Source organism: Mastacembelus armatus, unplaced genomic scaffold (assembly GCF_900324485.2).
Source record: "Mastacembelus armatus unplaced genomic scaffold, fMasArm1.2, whole genome shotgun sequence".
Lineage (NCBI taxonomy): Eukaryota > Metazoa > Chordata > Actinopteri > Synbranchiformes > Mastacembelidae > Mastacembelus > Mastacembelus armatus.
In genome coordinates this window covers 25,174-39,092 of record NW_022872876.1, presented here as the reverse complement: position 1 = coordinate 39,092, position 13,919 = coordinate 25,174, and the positions used below count along the sequence as shown (strand labels likewise).

General features: G+C 44.3%; 1 non-coding gene across 1 annotated transcript; it reads right to left on the bottom strand.

The window, feature by feature from the left end:
* Window positions 1–462: 462 nt before the first annotated feature.
* Window positions 463–550, bottom strand: trnay-gua (transfer RNA tyrosine (anticodon GUA)). The gene is given in 2 exon segments: window positions 463–498; window positions 514–550. It is a non-coding gene; the product is annotated as a tRNA-Tyr (tRNA).
* Window positions 551–13,919: the final 13,369 nt, after the last annotated feature.

Sequence of the window (13,919 nt, the reverse complement as noted above, 5' to 3'; positions counted from 1 at the left end):
CTTATTCCACAGTGTCTGAATTTTAGACATTGGAACATGCAAGAACTGATTTTAGCTCTTGAGCCTAGAAAGTTTAGAAGGACGGTCCCTGTTCATATTTCCTTCCTGTCTCCTCTCTCCATTCTCCTGTTTCATAAAGGATTCATGTTTGTCAGCTCCTGTTCAGTGAACTAAATTCTCCAGTGAATGTCTGTAATAATCAGTATATTCCAATAGTAACTATCTGTGATTAGTTGTATGACCTGCATAAAATGAGATGCTGTACATTTTTTACCAGTCTGTTGTTGCCAGTGGCAGTATGGTGGTTGAGTGGTTAGCACTGTTGCCTCACAGCAAGAAGGTCATGGGTTTGCAACTAAAATCTACTATTACACAGATGCAGAAATCGAATGTGTCATCAGCTCTTGATTTTACATCGATCCTATGTCAGCAGATACACAGAACACAAAACCTAAACAATATTCCTTCAAGCCGGAGTTGAACCAGCGACCTAAGAATAACTGCTACTTCAACCTACAGTCCTCCACTCTGCCAACTGAGCTATTGAAGGAAGCACACAGTGGTTTGGTGTTGAACTTTTCCACAGATGCATAAACTGACACTTAACTACACATTTGATACCAAAGCTCTTTTCTTAACTGCAGGATAACTGTCACTTCAACCTACAGTCCTCCACTCTACCAACTGAGCACCTTGGACAGCATCAACAATGCTGCAATTTCATTGGCTATGACTCCTATATACAACTGGCCCCTGTGTGGAAGGCAGCTATGCTCACCACTACACCACCATCACTGTGTCCAAAGTTTTTACTACTCTTCTGAGGTATTTTCCATCCACCTCATCTGTTCTGCTCCTTGGCTCCTGTACTTCTGCTTATGGAAAACATGTCAGTCAGGAAAGCAGGAGTGAAAGGATGACAGCACTTTTGCAGTTCACACTCACTCTGTCTATAACACATTCTGCTGTCTTTGTCTGGACTGAGTTCATACATGTTGTACAATAATGAAACCAGATATCTGATAATACAGAAGTCTTAAGATTGAGCTTTAAAGACTTGTGGAGAATGTGGGCATCGATCCCACTACCTCTTACATGCCAAGCAAGCGCTCTACCACTTGAGCTAATTCCTCCACGTCGTAATGATGCAGATCCATAATCCAGTTTACAATTTGCACAGACTGTCCACATGTTTCATGAATTCAGAAAGAAACTGAACTATGATCTTTTTCCTATCACACTGAGCTAGTTTGGACTTTTCTTGACCCTCTGGGTTTTTCAAACTAATCTGTTTTTTAATAGTCTAATTTTGAATTTTCTCAAAATTCAGACTTTTTTTGCTAGGAGTTCTGGCTTTCTTCTCAGAAATCACTGAAGTAGCATAACATAACTTCTTCTTTTTGTTTCATGTTCTCATTCTTGCACCAGAATAGTTTAACCAATATGCAGATGGAACTTTCACATGACTTGCAGTGATGCATTTTGGTTTGCTTAATAAGCTGAAGCCCTTCAGCAGTCTGATTTCTAACTATATCCTCAATATATATGACTGCACACAGGTGTAGATGGGTGGTTGGCACTTATGTTCCTCAAGAAAAACTGCACTGCTTGTTTTCCAAATATAAATGGTGCACCCACTGCTGACTAACTGGATCAGGTGTGTGCCATCAGAACCTACTTAATTAGTCATCCGCCCTTATCTGAGTCAGGATGGTACAGCTTCTGATTGGCTAAACACATCTGATACAGGCAATCACTAGTATAAAGGTGAAGGGTTGCACCCTCCTGTTCTAGATGAACCATAAAGAAACCCCTGCCTCGTGTAAGGTTTGGACTCACAGCCTTCAGATTATGAGACTGACGCACTGCCAAGACAGGCAAGCAAGCTGGGGAACAATAGTCTTTTACAGGGTGGGAAGAAGGAGGAAAGAAGGGGGAGAAGGGGGAAGAGGAAAAAATGAGGAAAAAATGGAAATTTTGAAGAAATCGAAATTCATTCAGAGTTTTTACTACTCTTACAGAACGTCTGACCAAGTTGACGCTGTCAGACGCAATTTTCATTGTGTTATTGTAGGATTTGAGCATCAGGCCAGTTTAGCTCCTCAGTTTCACCGAGTACTCTGCTAGGCTGTCCACTCTACACCACGCTCATCCACAGCCTAGTGAACAAAGTAATACAATGGAAATCAAAAGTAATCCTACCATCAGCAAAAACAGCACACATGACACAGTACAACCTGCGGCAAAAAGACCAACCTGACGTTGCTCAGGGACTGCTGGGGTGACGGCCGGGGGTCCTGGGAGAGGAGGCCGAAGTGGCTGCCAGCACAGGAGAGGGAGGGAGAGACAGAGGAGCGACCGTCTGAATAAAGTGGGCCTGAGCAGTGTCTGTCCCGGTGTGGCTGTTTGTGCAGAAGAGGATTCCTGCTGATGTTCCTGGTTGTGGTGTGTGTGATGGATGGGGGGCAGAGCTGGAAGACTACAGGTGCACAGAAAAGAATCAGTCATACAAAACACAACAGGAAAGCATGATCATTTTGTGACATACAATAGATTCCTTCTTTATATGGAAACCACAGCTGCATGTCTGCGTTCCTCCAAACACAGACATCTGTCCCCTCAGCTGCATCAGACATTTCTCAGTCTGTAATAGAGTTGAACAGCAAATCCAAAGAATGTGTCCCCTTTTAAGATGACTTATTATCTTTACACTTCATATCACTCTGTCCAGCTTTACCTTCTGATACAGATCATGACACTTATTTTGCTGTGGTGCTGGTCTGTTTCCAGGCTGAATAAAATAACATAACATCTGGTACAAAAGCTTGACTTCCAACTGCCTAGTTTGATTATGGATGCTTGTTTTTGACAACATAGTGTCTGTGATATTTCTGGTAACACACAAATGCACCAGTGGACTTTGGAAAATCAGCACGATGAGACAAATGTCATCTCAGTGTGGGACATAAAGCTGTACAGCTGTTTAACACAACTAGATTCAATTCAGTCACATTTAGAGTATTAGAAGGAAGTAAACACACTGTAGTTAAGGTTAGACCTTGTGTAACAACAGGTGCACTAGACAATACAACACAAATCTCATTCCCAATGTGACTTGAAACAACATGAGAATATAATTTAACAGCATAACTTAGCAGCATTATGACGTTACAGTAAATAGACTGAGGCTGCAGTTAAAATAACATCATGGCTCTGCTTTGTTTTTGACCATCAGATCAGAGAAATATCAGATCTATGTTAGCTGAAAGCTGGACAGTACAGTCATCATCATTTATCATAAATCTGAGAGGTTTGTGTCATTATGATGTACGTACTTGCTAGTGCTGAACTTAAATAAGGTGATAAATACAGCGGCTGTAATCACATCTTCAACATTTTCACTGTGTAAGATGAGATAAACACGTAACTCCGCCGCTTCTTGACACTTAACATTATAGCGTCATTAAGAATCATGACTGTTAGAAAATTAGCTATAAACTATGGACAGAAATTAAAGTTTAGTCTCTGTTACTTCATATCTTACCTTGTTTTGATGAATGAATGAGCAGAGTGGCGCTGACAGCGGAACTTTCAAAGTCGAAGGACCACCGACAGGATTGGCCGACAATTCTGGACAACCTTTACGCTGAATCTATACTTTGCAAGGGAGCACCAAACATGAGACATTGAAAGGTGGAAGAAAGTTTTATTGTGATGAGAAAAAAATTAATCTTGCTTCCAACATTACTGGCATGACAGGGAGATCACACTGGAGATGTTTTCTACTCAGCACAGCAGAAGAGGCTCCATCATGACCCAGGTTTCATTTTTCTGTCAATGGGAAAATGGAGCTTCAGGTTGTTTAGGGGTGTCAAACGGCGGCTGCCTATGTGGAGATGTTGCGGCAGGCAGGCATCACCTTGAACCTCATCTGAATGGGTCTTTCAACAGGACAACATTGTAGTTCACAACGCCTGCCTGACAAAGGACTTCTGGTAAACAACATCGCTGTTTTGGACCATTTAGACATTTATGGCAAGGGAAGTTTACAAAAACAGATGCCAGTTCCAGAACGGTGGGACTCCTTACTACTGAATCCTTTTTTGACACTTAGTTCTGTTTTAAGGTTTTTTTGGGCTATGGTCTTAAACTTTTGATCAGCTGATGAACAACCTGTTTGAGTTTAAATGCAGTTTTCAATAAATTGTCTAGACTCTGTTTTTGTCTCTTGCTCCTGTTTCTGCTTTTGGCATTTTGAAGCACTACAACCTGGCAAATTCTGTCTTAAAGTTACTTTTATTCAACCAGCAAGTTTTTTCTTGATTAGAAATGACACATGTACAAGAGGCATCATTGTGGAAAAAATTATTACTCATTTTTTATTTACAAACAAAAAGTGGCATGTGAATAAAAGTAACTTTAAGTCAGAATTTGCCAGTGGTATGAATAATTTAGGGCTTGACTGTATATATTACTATTGCTTTCCTCTGTCTGAGCATGTGGCCTAATGGACAAGGTGTCTGCTCACTGGTCAACAATTCTGAACGACGAGGGAGGGGACTTGATAATTCTGGACAACGAGCGAGAGGACTGGTCGACAATTCTGGACGACGAGGGACGGGATTGGCCGACAATTCTGGAGAAGCTGGACAGGGGCGACGGCAATTGGCCGCGAATGTCGGAGAACGAGGGACGGGATTGGCCGCGAGGAAACAGGTAGAGCACCAACGAGGCACAAAAAGCTGTGACACTAGACAGTCGCAAGTGAGCTACTTCTAATTTAACTTATTTCCAGTTTTATCCATCCATCCAGTCATGATCTACACCCACCTATTTCTAATTAGGGTCACAGGGATCTGCTGGAGCCTATTACAGTTTTATAGTAGTATATAATGGTTTATGTGGCGGGGGCTATTAAGGGGGGTCACTTTTCATGGCCGTTATTTATGACAGTCATAAAGATAATAAACCATAAAATCGTCGTCACGCTCTCCACCCACCGGGCGGCGCGATTTTCCTATTGGTCATGACGTTACTCATGGGATGTGTCAGTTACGTTGTATAAATGTAGGTGTATGTGGGTCATTCAGTATGATTTTATCTAAGTTCGACATCGAGCAACCATGGGCAGCAGCAGAATCTCTAGTGACGTCGTTATCAGGGGCGGATGCGGCGGTGAGCGCGTCGCCGGAAATGGCGGGCGTGTCGACGGAAACGGTGACAGCGCGCATGCGTCGTGTGACCTAGGTACGGGTCCCGCGATCATTCTTGGCGCGCCAATCAAACGTCGTAGAAGGCATGTGGCTGACGATGCTGCAGGCCCCCGCGTTTGGCTGTACGAGGGTTCGCTAGGGTATGTTTACGAGTTTAAATATAGTGAGGGGAGGGTCGTGTTTCTCGGGGAAAATGTGTGTACCGGGGAGCGGTGGGGTCAGGGAGGGTCGTGGGCTATGACTGTGGAGGACTGGATGATATTTCGCACTGAGATATGTACCGATCTCAACCACCGAGGCGCTGAGAACGATACTTATGTCATACAGTGGGCCAGTCCTGACAGTCAGCAGTTATTCAGGGTATTCGCCAATCGTTTTGATGCGCACGCGTCAGATTTCATTCTGATAAGAGTGTGTGATGACAGAGAGCAAATTGTATCGCGGCGTAATCATACAGAGTGGGACATACACCCCTATCCGGTGTGGTCTGGCGACAATATCTCATGGTTTAAGGACTTCTGTTTTATCCAGTGGGCTGACTGGTGGGGCCTGCAAGATGTGTTCGCCAAGATTGACAATGCAATCAGCGAGGACGAGGGTATCTCAGATGCTAGTGGGGTTAGGAGATGCTTGCTTTATGATGACGTGGAATTTCCTGAGGAAATGTGTCTCTCGCCTGCTGAGCAAGGTGCGACCCAGAGCCTGTGAGACAGGACGGTAAGAATCTGCAGACCTATGCGGGGGTCAGGTGTGTGTTTGTGTGTGTGTGTGTGTGTGTGTGTGTGTGTGTGTGTGTGTGGTCAATAGTGTTTAACGTTGTATTTCATATTTCTAAAAAATAGAGATTGACGGGCCCATGACTCTGGAGGCGGAGCAGGAATTGTATCGCTGGATTCACCCAACATCAACGCCGCGCCCCAGAGATGAAGATGCAGAGAGATGCAGAGATCTTTGTAAAGATGATGGAGAATGGAGTAACGCATTTGCTGTACAGAGCATTAGCTCAATGCTGGATCGACCGGGAGAAATGGTGACGGGCCTGCGAGGTTGACTGTCTGTCCCAGGAAAACCACGAGTGTCTTTACGGGTTCCCTGCAGAATTCATGGAGCGTCGTTTTGACTTTGTTATGGAGAGGTTGTGGTCGGCCCGCTTCATTCCTGCTCTCTCAGCATACCTGCGCAAGAATGGCATGGCTGTCGAAAACGCCAGGATCGCAGGGGCTGCTGAAGTTATTCTGCAAAACCAAAAGACCTCAGAGAAACGCATCAAACCTGAAGAAGTCTGGGGCTTCAAGAATTTTGCTGAAATTGAAAATCTGTCAGTCCTCGTGGACACCTGGGCAGCAGGGGTAGTGTGAAAACAGCATTGTACCAAGTCTATCCGTTGTTATTGTGTTTTTTCATTAAACGCCACTGTATTCATTAAATATCTGTGAAGTGGTGTTTTGATGTTTGTTCATTCATTCTTTCATTGTGTATGTTTTATCATATAATACTGTCTGATATTTGTGAAGCTCTCCATCATTAAACACCACTGTATTCATTAAACGCTACTGTATTCAATCATTAACACCGTCTGGGTACCATGCTGATGATTGTGAATAAAAAACATGAGCTTTGAAAAGAAACTAGTCATTATTTTACACGATGGAGGGGGTGATGCACAGAATTTATCATGATCCATCCCACCCCGGTGGTCTATCGGGTATTAATAAGCTGCGCAATGCAGTTAGATCAGACGTAGGGGCTAATCCTGCATTATCTGATGTCAAAAAATATCTATGGGGACAAGATGCATACAGTTTACACGCACCCAGCAGGAAAAATTTCCCCAGGCGGCGAGTGTTGGCGGGAGGGATAGACCGACAGCATCAGTGCGATCTTGTGGACATGAGTGAATATGCTGCAGAAAACGATAAAGTGCGCTATCTATTAATGTGCATCGATGTATTTTCAAAATATGCCTGGGTTCGCTGTCTAACATCAAAGAGCGGGCCTGTTGTAGCCGAGGCATATAAGAGCATACTGAATGAAGGACGAGTGCCACTTAGGCTGCAGACTGACCATGGGGCAGAGTTTCACAACCGTCACTTTAAACAGTTGTTGAAAAAGCACAACATTGTACTATTCTCTACATATAACCAAACTAAAGCCAGCGTCGTGGAGAGGTTTAGCAGAACGTTTAAAGGGCGGATGTGGCGTTATTTAACAGATGTTAATTCACGAAGATATATTGATAAAATAGACGATCTGGTGCGGGCATTTAACTCGGCATATCACAGGTCAATTAAAAGATCCCCAGTATCTGTGAATAGAGAAAATGAGAAAGAGGTGATCAAGAAGCTGTACAGGACCAAGGATGAAATCCGCCCGCTACCATTCAAATTTGAGATAGGCGACACAGTAAGGATTTTAATACATAGAGGGGTGTTCAGGAAGGGGTACCATCAGACATTCACAGATGAAATTTTCACTATAAAAGGACGCCGACTGACAACCCCCGCTGTTTACAGCCTTCAGGATTTATCTGGCGAGTCTGTGAAAGGGGGGTTTTATCAGGAGGAGCTGCAGCCAGTGATTGTAGATCCAGACAAACCCTATAAGATAGAGGAAATAAGAGCCAGACGCCGTGGCAAGTTTCTAGTAAAATGGCTTGGATGGCCCGAGAAATTTAACACCTGGGTGGATGGCAGAGATATCCAGAACATCTGAGAGAGAGATAAGCACCATAGGACAGTACGGTCACGCTGTAATCAAGAGCGCCCCGGCGCCATCACCCTACAGCACTGTCAACTATCAAAACCTGGGGTGGATTAACACCTACTGTGATCAGAGGCTTGAAGGATCAAAAGGAACATTTGTAAACAGTAGAGTGTCAGCATGGAGAAGCGCCGGGCTGCAAGCTTCCATGTAACTCTCCCAAGTAATGCATCGACAAAATTATATCCCAACAACAAGATTTGGTGTTACAGGGTACACTTAGCCAAGGCAATACAACTGGACGACACGTATGAAGTGGGGCTTTCAGAAATACAGTACCCCGCGACGTGGCGCAGCTTCCCCAAAGATGACGCATCTATTTTGATAAAAGCACCAAGAACCGGGAAGGAAAACATGATCACAATTCCTGTAGGACATTATGACAGTGTGGACAGAATAGCACAAGAATTCAACAACGCGTGTGCGCTAGACGCAGGCACTATGTTTATAAAAACGCGCTACAATCAGATTTCACAGAGTCCAAATATCTGGTGCTGAAGGGCTGGTGCTGAAATTTAAAGGCCGGCTTGCTAGGATACTGGGGTTTGATCCGGATGAAGCAGCCCATAGTATCCCAACCTGGGCGAGAATATTCACAGCACCACACCCTGCGGATATCCATGCAGGATTGTATAATATCTTTGTATATTCAGATATTATCGAACATCAGCTGGTGGGTGACACGTGTGCACCATTACTCAGATGCGTTAATATAACAGCGGAGAAACGAGGTAAAATACACACAGTCCACTTTGACAAGCCAGACTATACACGCCTCTCCAAACACCGGATCGATTGCATAGAGCTGTCGTTGAAAAACGACCAGGACGAACACGTCCCATTTCTCTTTGGAAAGGTTATCGTGAAATTACATTTCCGCCCTGTGAGACCATGATGAGGTGCCCATACACGCCCGATAACGGTGACAGGCTGCTGAGATATTATCAGAATCAGGCCGTTGGAGAGCTGCACGGGTTCGCGGGGGCCCACACCCAATACGGGAACGGGCTCGGCGGATTATTCCGGAACCGCAAAGCCACATTTAAAATCAGCAGCGGCTAATATTGCAGGAGATGTAATGAGTAATATTTCACGCAAGCTGATGAATGGGAAGCAGGAGGGGGGAGGTGTTGCTGTGTATACCCCACGGAGCCTTAAACGACCTCCTGGGGAGCCGGCTAAAACTCACAGTCAGAGCAAAAAGGCGCGTAAAACAGCTAGTGGCTCTGTCAGACGGGGCAGAAAGGCTCCAGCTGTCAAGCGGCGCAGATCGAGATCAATACCCATATTGGTCGGTTTCTCCTGAAAAACGCCAGCAGAGTGCTTTATTCACGTAGTCAGGTTCAGGCGCCCTTCTCTGTGACCTGTGGGGAGCACTGTCTGTTTTTCTTGAGCCACATCCAGAAAGGCATGAGCTACAGCAAGTTTATTAAAAAATATGGCAGCAACCTGGCTCGCAATGACCAGAGGGTCTCAAGCTTTGTCGCTGGAATTAGACCTGCATCTGTACACAACAAGTTTACATGTGTTCAATGTGTATTTCTGAGATGATGATAATAAATGATATTAAAGATAGTGTGTGTAATGAGCCAGTACACTGCGTGTTTAAATGTATTCAATGTGTATTTCTGAGATGATAATAAATGATATTGTTGTATATTGATTTGTGGTGTGTTTTTATTTTAACAATGAGATAAAATAAAGACCTTGTACACAGAAATACATTCAAAATGTTAGAAAATTTATTACAGGTCAGAAAATATTTCAAAAACACATACAGTAGGACAACAAATATTTCGTGAATACATTCACCATATCAGAAAACATTTCAAAAAATACATTCAACAGGTCAGAAAACATTTCAAAAATACATTCAACAGGTCAGAAAACATTTCAAAAATACATTCACCATATCAGAAAACATTTCAAAAATACATTCAACAGGTCAGAAAACATTTCAAAATACATTCACCATATCAGAAAACATTTCAAAAAATACATTCAACAGGTCAGAAAACATTTCAAAATACATTCACCATATCAGAAAACATTTCAAAAAATACATTCAACAGGTTAGAAAACATTTCAAAAATACATTCACCATATCCGGAATTTATTACAAACACATTCAATATGTCAGATCATCACCATCATTACAAATAACAGGGCAGAAGAGTCAGTATTGAGCCCAGGGCCCAGAGGAATGTTTGTGACGTGCAGCCCTTAGGGGCCTTGGTGATGGTGTGACAGTTCTGCTTTTCTTTACACTGGTGTATGAGGAGCTAGAGTCTAGCTCATCTTTACCTGTCTTATACTCCTGTATGACCCGTCGTGCCAGGGTGTTTGGTACTGCTGATATTGGCACATTCAGATCTGCAAGTGTTTTTAGAAACTGCTCCCAACCGTGAGGAGTCAGAGACCCTGAGACACGATGGGGTGCAGTGACTCTTTTAATTAAATCGTGTAAGTGTGTGCCTCTGATCGTCTGATTGTTGATTCTGACCTCACCCTGGGCTGTCCATGAAAACACATCTGGTGATCTAGACAGTGCAGACATGATGTGCTCTGCATTTTTTCTCTGTCTCTTGGGAACATGTTTCAACACCTCATCAGCCACCAAATCACGCACCCTGCTCTCATCGCTGGGCGCTCCCACACTCTCATCACCACCATCACTATCTCCTGCAGACCCTTGCACGGGAGGTGGCAGTGACAAAGTCAACACACTCTTTTCACGCTCCCCCTGTCTCACAAGTGCAAGGTACCTCTGTAGAATCGCAGCATACTTTTTGGCCTTCTCATACACATCAAGCCCTTGGTCATATAAAACATCAGTCATCTCCCGGTCAAGGTCATTCTGAGCAGCCTGCCTTATGTTACCGCTGGCCTGGTTTTGCTTTAACACCTCCAGCTGTTGATGCGGTACAAGATACATTTTCTGAGCATGCTCCATATCTATCTATTGGCGATGAGGCTGATGATTGCAGGTAAGGCTGCTCCTAACAGCGAGACGAGGAAACCTCCTGACTGATTGATAAGCTTCCTCTTCCTGATGCCTGATAGTTTTCTGTCGGCCACAAATCTGATCACTGATTTACGCTTTTTCAGCTCTGTATACTGCTTGTCGCTCAGAGGAATATTCCCCTTTAACACATTGAGGGCAATCTCACACAGAGCGGTAATAAAGTCCTTGTCACAGCTGTTTATGATGGCCCGGCGTTGCCTCGGTGCTGATTTATAGAGGAGCTCCAACAATGGTAGATTTCTACGCATGCAGTGAGACATTGTCACTTACCCCGTCTGGGGATGTACACAACCTGCTGGGTAGAGAGCAGGTTTGTTCTAAGTCTCAGATGGTCAGGTGTCTTTGCTTTATAATCAATTAGTAAGTAGCCGTATGCTGCACTTGTGGCGTCACTGAACGCCTCTAAAAAGTATTTTGTATTACCAGGGTACATCTGACGTGCAATCAGCGACACCTGGTATCTGTCACGAGGGTTTTTGAACAAAACCAGATAATTGGTGTTTAAACTGATAGTGCGGCTGGCTTTACCCTGTATGAACAAATTCTGTACTAGATAGATGCAGCTGAGATTTCTGTGATGCACATATTTCGTGAATACATTCTGCACCTCCAAATTACCGCTGGCATCATTCATCAGATCATCAATAACCAGGAGGTTGTTTTTGTCTGGAGGCAAAAGGGTGTCGTCACACAGCGACTCAGGCAGACCGTTGACAAAATTTATGTCAACAATCTTTAGGAGTTGATCGTACGCTGCCTGCCAGCATGAATAGATATAGACAATATTATCAATTCTGTGTGAGATGAGACTCTGTGCATTCTCAATGAGCGTTTTGACAAAGACAGTCTTCCCGCTATTGGAGGGGCCACTTACGATCAGGCTGAAAGGGTGAATTAGACGCCCGTCAAATTCCATCTTAGTATCCATAAGGCAATGTTCTGTAGTCAGGCAGGACCCTGCGTTTGTTGTAGACTACACGAACTTTCTTTGAGACACTGACATTCTGCAAATGGAACTTTCTCTTATCACGTCTGATGGTGTCAGTCTCTGTGATGATGTGCTTGTCTGATTGCTGATCAGCCACAAATTATTTAACAAGACCGGCTAGAGACTCCTGAGTCACAACAGATGCGTTATTTGAATTCAGAGTCACCCCTTTACATTTCACATGTCTCTTCCCTCTCTGAGTATGATAAGCGTAGCATTTGGGTCCACCTGAGACAAACTCTGTAATAAAATCATCCTCCCCGTCACCACCACCATCACACAGCTCATCTGTCAAGTCACCTAGGTAAGGGCCTAGACTTGGCATCCACTCGCCGGGTCTAGATGTGAAAACGACAGAGTCAGTATCACAGTACAGCACACGCTCCTGCAACTTGTCCAACAGATCGTAGAGCATCAGTCTGGCATGGGCAGTTGTCACAGCACCAATAAACACATTCACATCACTGGCCCTGCTGTCTTGGTCATCACTATGACGCCACTGAACCATGGCTACTTCATCAGATATGAAGCAAAACTGTCTGACATCAAAATGATCACTAAACATTAGCTCTGTGAATCGCTCAGCCTCAGTGATCAACTCACACGTGCCCATGTTGGTCCTCATGCTGAAACGCCCCCACAATGAGTTTAGCAGAAGCTTGTTACAGCTCCTGACTGCTTTATTGACCATGATCTTGTCAGGATTTAGTCTTATACCTTCATGGGCTTCGTAGTCCCGGACATACTCCTGCTTTTCCTCCTCTGTCTTGACATTTTTGGGGTACCCAGAGGCCTCCTGTTTACATTTCAAAAAGGTTTTAACATAACGTGTTAGACTTTTTCGGAAAATGCCACACTTCATCAATGTACACAAGCTGGTAGCCCTTCTCAATAGCTTTTTCAAGCTCAAAGGACACCCACGTCCCCGTCAGCTGTCTCTCACAGTCGGTGTGACTGCAGACAGTGTCCTGATTCAGCTCCTCGCAGCACTTGCGACAGAGGGGGAACATGAGCTTGTGATGGGACCTGTATGGCAAAACAGGATGGTACAGGCCTCTAGGGGGGAGAACAGTACACTTGACAAAGCCAAAATAATTTTCAGTGCTGTCAAAATTGCCTACAATTATCTCGGGATGGCCAATTGGATAATCTTTCTTAGCCTGCACGGTGGGATACAGGCTCGTGAAATCGTAGTAATGTACTTTTTCTCCCTCTGCACACTCAGTCACATGCAGGAGCTTCATAGCATTTGTCCTCCCGCCAAATAGTGCATCCCTAGGATTCAGGCGCTCAGGCTTCTTGTAGTCTGCAAGAAAGGCCCTGACGTCTGGATCTGTCTGCTTTATCAGATTCCACTCACACTCCCACATCACAACCACACTGACACCATGACAGACCCGCAGAGCTTCAACTTTGTTGTTAAACTGTGCGTACAGCCCGACATTATTCTCGGCTGCGGATTCTGGGTAGCATTTTATACACCTGTGATAATAGCAGCCTGCAAATTCAAAACATGTGTTTGAGGCATCATCAAATCCGTCAACACAGTAGGACCCAATCTTGTGTTCACCACCTCTCAGAGCATGTCTGATCACCCTCTTTTCAGAATAGGCCACGTATTCGAGCCATTGCACAGACACATCTGAGAAAGCCTTATTACATTCGAGATACATCCCATCATAGGTGAGGGGCAGTGTGTCCTGAGGCAGGAAGAGCTTCTTTAAAACACCCATACAACTTGATGCCAGAGTCGTGAACACAAAAGGGTCAGTCTCAGTGCACTGGATGAAAGCTGTGCGGTAAATCTTGCAGGCCTTGCGCAATACCGCAACATCATTTCGACAATAATAAGCCAGCTCAGCCTGCATTTTAAAAGTGCCATCTTTAACTCCATCATACCACTGCATGAATTTCACCTGCTCACTCTGAGGCA